The sequence below is a fragment of the Artemia sp. Qi Xiang Cuo genome, unplaced genomic scaffold (assembly GCF_049724085.1).
Source record: "Artemia sp. Qi Xiang Cuo unplaced genomic scaffold, ASM4972408v1 HiC_scaffold_3027, whole genome shotgun sequence".
In the NCBI taxonomy this organism is placed as follows: Eukaryota; Metazoa; Arthropoda; class Branchiopoda; order Anostraca; family Artemiidae; genus Artemia; species Artemia sp. Qi Xiang Cuo.
In genome coordinates this window covers 609,984-618,385 of record NW_028300422.1, presented here as the reverse complement: position 1 = coordinate 618,385, position 8,402 = coordinate 609,984, and positions in this window count along the sequence as shown.

Below are 8,402 nucleotides of genomic sequence, written 5' to 3'. Positions count from 1 at the left end.
CTCAATTAAACTTTGTGTATTTGATCTTATTTAGTAATTGATTTTTAGGGCCGGTTCTTGTATAGAATAACAGATATGTTATCTGCTCGATATATGTTTCTGTGCTTTACAACACTTTACCACATTTATTATTTAGGAAGTATACCCGAAGATTTAAATTTTTTATGTGTTATTATCTCGGAAAGAAAACAATCTGTTACCGATGCTATTGATAAAAATCTGCTATACACTGCTTAATAAACAAAATACTTTGATTATTTTAAAATTCTTCGAGAATTGTTGATATTGGTGGTTCTTGGAAAGAATACTCGAACTGGCAGAATCTATTTTTCAGTTGCTGCTCTTCCACAACTTACAACAGTTAATAGTGATGTAGATGTACAGAAGTAGAACTTTTGTGAGAGTTTATTTTGTTTGACCGAAAAAGCTTGAGTTCTTACACACTTGTTGTACTTATTACTGTACACTTGCCACACAAAAATTAATATATTATTATTCATGAAGTAGAACTGGTTGTATGGGGTCTTTTCGCTTTCAGACATAACGATATAACAAATTAACTATCTATAAAGCTGCTATACACCGCTAAAAAACTAAACAGCTTAGTGTATAATATCATAATAAGTGCTCTTGGTAGATTTTTTGTTATTGTTAACAAAACAAAATATTTCCAATGCACTCTATCACAATCTTCTTTTCCAGTATAACACACCAAATTACGCTGTTAAGTATTTAAGAATATGTGCTTTTGTTATATTTGATTGTCTTTTAAAGATTAAAATTGAGGTATAATGATCGTTTGAAAATGATTATATACACCTAGTAAAACAAAAATTAGAAGTGTATTATAAACGTCATAGTGAGTGTTGTGTATGGTTTGTTAACTTTCATTAAGAACTAAAGTTCATATTAACTATAGAACGTTATGATTATCTCATAGTAAAAACGATAAAATGTGTGTAATATAAAAGTAGTAGCCCTCGGGGTATAATTTTTTGTATCGGAAAAAAAAACAAGATATACCAGATGGAAGAGATCAACTGATGCTAGACCACTTTTACGAACATTTAAAATTAATTAAGGATACCAATATTTTACCTGGTTTTATTTTTTAGTTGCTATTAAATAACAAAAGTACTTTTCTATAAACTGGCTAAACTTATGCTCTACACCATTAATATCAATTTAATTTTTTTCATTTTACAAGTAGAAGTAATGATGGTATTGAGGTGTTTATCTGAATGACAAAAAAAGATGAAATATTCTCTACAGAAACGGCTGCTATACACCGCTTACTTTCGAATGTTTTACGAAAAATTTTACGAATGTTTTACCGGGATTACGAAAAATATTCAAAATTAAAGATTAAAAATATCTCTGAAAGAATAGATTTTGTTGAAAATTCAGCTAGAGATGCTTTCGCAAAACTTCATAGCAATATCCAAACGAAATGTTGCATGTTTAGTGAAAAGCTTCCAAGGTATGGACCGGCAACTGTGGAACAGTTTACAGATGTAATGGGAAATCTTATACATCACTGTGAATATATGGAGGCATAATTGTCCTTTACTTAGTTTCAGCTTAAATTCGATGATCGAGCCTTTATGTACTACATCCAACGACTATGACGTCATTGATCAATATTGTATATAAAAAATAAAGTTTTTCGTGAAAAATAATTAATAAAAAAATTAAGTGCAAAACTATCCTTCTTCTGAGCGTTTTTTCATAGAAGTTTGTCACCGAATATTGAAGTTGGAGCCCTATGACCACCAATCGGAGTAGAAAGATTTAACCCATTTCAAGTACCTTTGCTTAATACAAGAATTCTTTTAGCTTCAGGGGTCACGGTAACTTGAGCCAACCATGCACTTATAGAGAATAATTTTGATCAATGTCTACAAGGGCTTTTACTGACTGTTTTTCTAGGGATGTACTTCTCATTACTACAAGGATTGGAATATATAGAAGCCTCTTTCACTATCACAGATAGAATTTACGTGTCTACATTTTTTCTATCACCAGGCTATCCTGTATTTCATGAACTTATTGTTAATGTTTTTCTTATCGTTTGCGAAATAAGTCATGCTAAGTTTTACTTCTCCCATCAGCATCACTTCGGGTTTGAATCTGCGTCCTGATACTGACTCTTTGTAGATAGGGTTTGTTTATTTCTCTATCTCTCTTGTTACTGATGGGGGGACTAGAATCTTTCTATTATAGATATTATACTTGACTTCCAATCAAGAGAACCTGCTAGGGAAAGATAATTATTTTAGTATGATAGAGAATTTTAATTATTGTTTTTGCCATGTTAGTCTTAGGGGTCCTAGTAAATAAAAAAACCTCTTTCGATCGTGAAAAAAGCTCTCCTTCTGAATGCGGATTTGACCCGTTAAATTCTTCTCGCACCCCCTTTTCCAATTGATTATTTGTAATTACCTTAGTTTTTATTTTTTTCAATGTTGAAATTAATCTTCTTCTCCCCGTAGCATTTCTAAATTTCTCAATTGTAGGAACCTGTTTAGTTATCTTCTTGTATTTTGTACTCACCATAGGACTGCTTTATGAATCAAAAGAAGGAGCCCTTAGATGAATTAAGTAGGTGATAGCCCTATGAGACTTCCCTATAAGGAGAATAGTTTAGGTAGAACATTGGGTTTGCATCCTAAAAGAGGATATTCCTTCTCTCAGAGTAAGAATTGATATATCAAATCCAGTTTCGACCTGAATTTAGGCCTATTATCCCTCACTCTTTAGCAGAAGCTAATAAATAGCGCTTCATTGTTACTGAAGAGCAAGGGATAACCCCTGCTAAGAGGCAGGAAGAAGGAAGGGAGCTGCTAACTCTCCGACCGGGTAGTTAAATTCTACAAGTTGCCTAGTTATATAGTATAGATAATACAATACATTTTCAATGTATAGACAGACATATGTCTTTTAAATATTTCCAGGAATGATCCGCCTCAACGTCTTCAGTGTTGTGCTCTTGCTAAGCTATGGAAATAGATGATTAGTAGAGAGAGTAAAGAACCTAAAATAATTGCCTTAGATGGAGAGGATTACAAGAATGAAAATAAAGATGACCCTTACACTCTCGTCTCATAAACTAGGGATGGGCCTATTTCTTCGACCCACCCCTTGTCCCCCCGCGCTACATGAAGGTCCCCCCCCCGCCCGGGCGGTGTCCTCAGAGCTCCGGTCCTGACTGGCCGACAAATTATGCTTCCGAGCCCCGCAACACCCCGCGACAAACCGCTTTTTTTCTGTTATTATACACAAATTTGTTCTTTTGTTTATCGGTGTATAGCAGCATGGTCACTAGGGCTTCTGACTTTTCTTTTATTAGTATAGGGCACAAAAAACAAAACTAAATAAAGTCATATTATCTCCATAATAAATTATAACTGTTGTTAATCTTTTTCGCGATTAAGTTGCTTTAGATCATCTTACCTATATTGTTTTCTTTAAGATAACCAAACCACTACCTCCAGGTCTCATTCTTTTATTCATAATAAATATTAACTGAGATTAATCTTTTTTTGGCAGAAGGTGCTCTATTTCTTCTGAAAAATCTTATTTTCTTTCCAAGCACCACAAAGGACAAAAAAGTTATACTAATGTTCTACTTAATAATGATTACTGAGAGTAATAGGTGTATAGCAGCAGTTGCTCAAGTGCATCGGAAATACGCGTTGCTTAAAATAATATTAAAATTTGATTATTTATTTCTTGTTAATATTTGTGTTTTTTATTTTTTTTGTGTGTGTAAGTTTTTTTGTGTGTGAGTTTTTGTTTTTTTTCTAGTTTTTTTGTGTGTAAGTTTGTGTTTTTTGTTTTTTTTTTTTTGTTTTTGTTTAAGTTTTTGTGTGTGTGTGTGTGTGTGTGTGTATTTTTTTTTTTTTTTGTTTTTGTGTATTTTCTTTTATGTTTTTATGTGTGTGTTAATTTGTTTTTTTGTGTGTAAGTTTTTGTGTGTGTAAGTTTTTTTGTGTGTGTGTGTAAGTTTTTGTTTATGTTTGTGTGTTGGTGCTGTTAAAGATAGAATTTTGTACAGTATTAGAATTTTCTTTGCATACATAAGTTTTGTTAATTGGAGTTATTCGTTATATCGCATCATTAAATTGATACGTATTTACGGCGGAGTTCATAAAATCATCGGTGCGTCAACAGTATATATTTTTTACCAGCACTCTTTTACGCAAAAAAAGTAGTAATAGTAATAGTAGCAATAGTAGAAAAATTGGTAGCGGTATTTAGTGCGGGATTGTATTAGAAAGCGTTAAAGCAGCTATTAATCGCTTTCTTATTAGCGGCATATTACATAGACTGTGCGCAGTTAGAAGATTATAATTTGCTGATATAAGTAGTAGTAGCAGTAGTAATAGAACCAAATAACAGGATATAGTAGTAGTAGTAGCCTTACCCTACCCAGGCTTGAAATCATATCCTTTATGATTTAGGGATCGTCTCGTTACAATTTCACTAAGACAACTTTTAAAGAATAAGATATTATCAGGCAAAACATGATTTTGCAAAGAAATTATGGGTGGGGTCATAATCAAAAGTTAAAACCATCACGGTTGAAGAGGTAGCTGCAAAATAATAAAAGACGAACCAAGGCCACTAGTAACAATAAAAATTGCTAGTTACATTATTTCTCATGATGATTAACACTTATTCTGTCCCAAATCACATTATCTCATTTATATCTCAGTTTTTTCTTGAATTTTCACACATAAAAACGCATAAACACACAAAATTACACACACACAAAAACTTACACACATACAATAACTCACACACACATAAAAACTTACACACACACACACAAAAAAAATCACGAAAAAACACTCATACACACACAAACACATACACACACACAAACACAAACAAATACACACAAAAAACATACACACACAAAAAAAACATAATATAACATAAAAATATAAAAAAACAATATTAATAAACAATAAACACATACACACACACACACACACACACACAAAATCTAACAATTCAAAACAATAATACACACACACACAAACAATTACACACACAAAAAAAATTACATACACAAAAACAAAATTACACACACACACAAACATACTAAAACTAAAACACAAAACAAAAAAAAAAAAAAAACAATAAAAAAATAAAAAGAAAAATAAAAAAATAAAAAACACAAAATAATTCAAAAACAATAAAATAATTACACACAAACAAAAAATAAAGAGCACACAAAAACTAACAAACAAACACACAAAAATACTAACAAGACCAAAAAAATACTTAAAAACACTCACAAACAAAAAAAATCTTACAATCACACAAAAACTTAAAAAAAAAAACAAAAAAAAACTTACACACACACACACACAAAAACGTACACACACACACAAAAACTTACAAAAGACAGCAAAAATAGCAGAAAATTCAACTGTTGCAAATTTAGTGCAAATATTTACACGCCAAATATTTTCATATTTTAATCGTATTTTTAGCAACAATAAAATGTTAAAAAAAAAAACTCACTCAAAAACAAACAATAATACTCATACACACAAAAAAACATTCAATAAAACAAAAACTTACACAGACACACACACAAAATCTAACACGCAAAAAAAAACTAAAAAACAAAAACAAAAAAATACACACACAAAAAAAAACTTACACACACAAAAAAACATAAAAACAAAGACAAAAAAAAAAAAAAAAAAACCACACCAAAAAAATCACCCAAAACAAAAAAAAAAAACACGAAACAACAATAAAACACACACACAAAAACGAAAAAGCACAAAAAAACATACACACACACACACACACACAAACACTAACAAGCCAACAAACACATACAAACACACAAATAAATTTTACATACAAAATAAAAAACATACACACACAAAAAAACATACACACACACAAAAACTTACACACACACACACACACACAAAAACAAAAAATAACAAGCACAAATACACACACACAAAAAAATACACACACACAAAATAACTAAAACAACAACCAAATAATACACACACAAAAAAACATACACACACACAAAAACATAAAACAACAACCCAAATTAAAAACAAAAAAAAACTTATATATACAAACAATAAAGATCATACACACAAAAAAACTTTATAAAAAACTCAATAATACACACACACACACACACAAAAAAAATAACTCACACAAAAACATACACACACAAAAACACTTAAACACACACAAAAACTATCACATACACACAAAAAAACATACAAGAAAACACAATCATACACACACACACACACACAAAAAATTACACACAAACAAACAAACTTACACACACAAAAAAAACATAAACACACACACAAAAAAATACAAACACACAAAAACTCACACACACATAAAAAAAACAAAGCACAAACCCACACACACACTATTATACACACACAAAAAAACTTAAACACAAAAAAAAAACTCACACACACACACACACACACACACAAAATCTAACAAGACATAGCAATAATAAGACAAAACACCCTATTACACACACACAAAAACATACACACACAAAAAACTTACACACACACACACAAAATAAAAAACGCCCAACAAACCTCAAAAACCCAATAAACACTATAACAACAAAAAAAAAAAAATAACCAAAAAAAAAAACTTACACACACACACAATAACAAAATAACACGCACACAAAAACTTACACACACACACAAAAACTAAAAATATTTTGTTTCCGAGCAACACCAATATAAAACCAGCTCTAATTCTGTTCTACTTCATAAATTTTTTATCGTGAATAAATGTGTAGAGCAGAAACTTATCACGATCCTTGTAACTATTTCATTTTGGTTCAAATAAAAACCAAGCTACCAACATCTCTTCGTATTTTATTATTCACACATTGTAATATAGTTGAAGCGGTGTATAGCTGCAATAGATAAAGAGCAGCGGTCATAACGTGTTTTCTTGCAGAGAAAAGCCAATAACACCCAATTACTATATCTGTAAAACTAAAAAAAATATAACGTAGATTAAATGTTTCTATCATCCGTTGATACATAGTAACAGAAACTACTTGATGACTTACAGACATAAAAAACTATAACAAAATTAATTCTTCTTGAATACTAAATCCAAATTAAATTTGGGTTAGTTTTTAATAGCAGAAACATATCACTAGAATAGGTAAAAACGTTGAAACTTACAAAGAACAGCCAATGTAAAACATTTTCAACTTATTTAAAACGAAACAAATAAAAACTTTTTTTTTATGTGTCTATAATCAGTCGATAAAGATCAACAGGACTAGCTTGAGGTCGTAAAGAGAAAAAAACTTATAATAAACTTAAAACATCTTTAAGACGAATTAAATATAAACGTATAATAAAGGGTTCATTTATCTGTTGATCAAGTTATTCGTAAATCTCTGATTGACGTTACTATCACAAACAAGATAACCCCAGTTCTTAATCTTGGATAAGTAATATATAATAAATTAGAATCTTCGTTGATATAATCAGGTTCACCAGTGGCTATGAAATATAGTATTTTGTGTCTGATCCAAAAAAATAAAAAAACAGGAATTAGAAATGAATTATTACTATATATAAACTTTGTTTAATCTTGGAAATTATTCTTTTGATAAAGTTATTCAGAATGCTCGGTGTATAGGTAAGCTAAAAGACAATGTTCCCAAATTACTATTACGTTACTTAGACACAAATTTTAACTGAGAGTAAAGGTGTATAGCAGCAGTTGTTCAATTTCAACATACACCTAGAGGATTCTTTAAGAGACAAAAAACTATTTACAAATTAAATCTAAATTTATTCGACATCAACATTTAATGACAGGTATCTTGTAATATAATCTCTTTATCACTAGAAGAGTTAAGTACGGTATTACTTACCGAGAAAAGACAATGTCACATATTCTATATTTCGTTAATTATTAACAAATATGTATGGTATTTATATATGCATATCTTCTTTCGCTAACGAGACACAGGCATATCGTTTTGATAGAAAGAGACAAAAAAATGTACACAAAGTTCTACTTCTGTAAAATTAAAAAAATATTATCAGAGATTCATGTCGGACATATTGATTGTAATGAAAGAGCACAAACACTCAACTAAAAGGTCTATGTATTTTCTAATTAAAACTAAGTTTATGATAGGAAACGTGTATCTACGGAGATTCTCTATAGCATATGAACTATTGTGTTTTCTGTACTAGAACCACTAATATAAAAAAATTTAGAGATCTTTTCTACTTCTTAAAATTTATCTTAGAGTAAAGTTGTAAATCATGATTTTCTCAAGATAATAACAACTATCTTTTATTCTTTAATAGCAAAACCAACAAACAAAAAGTTCTTCT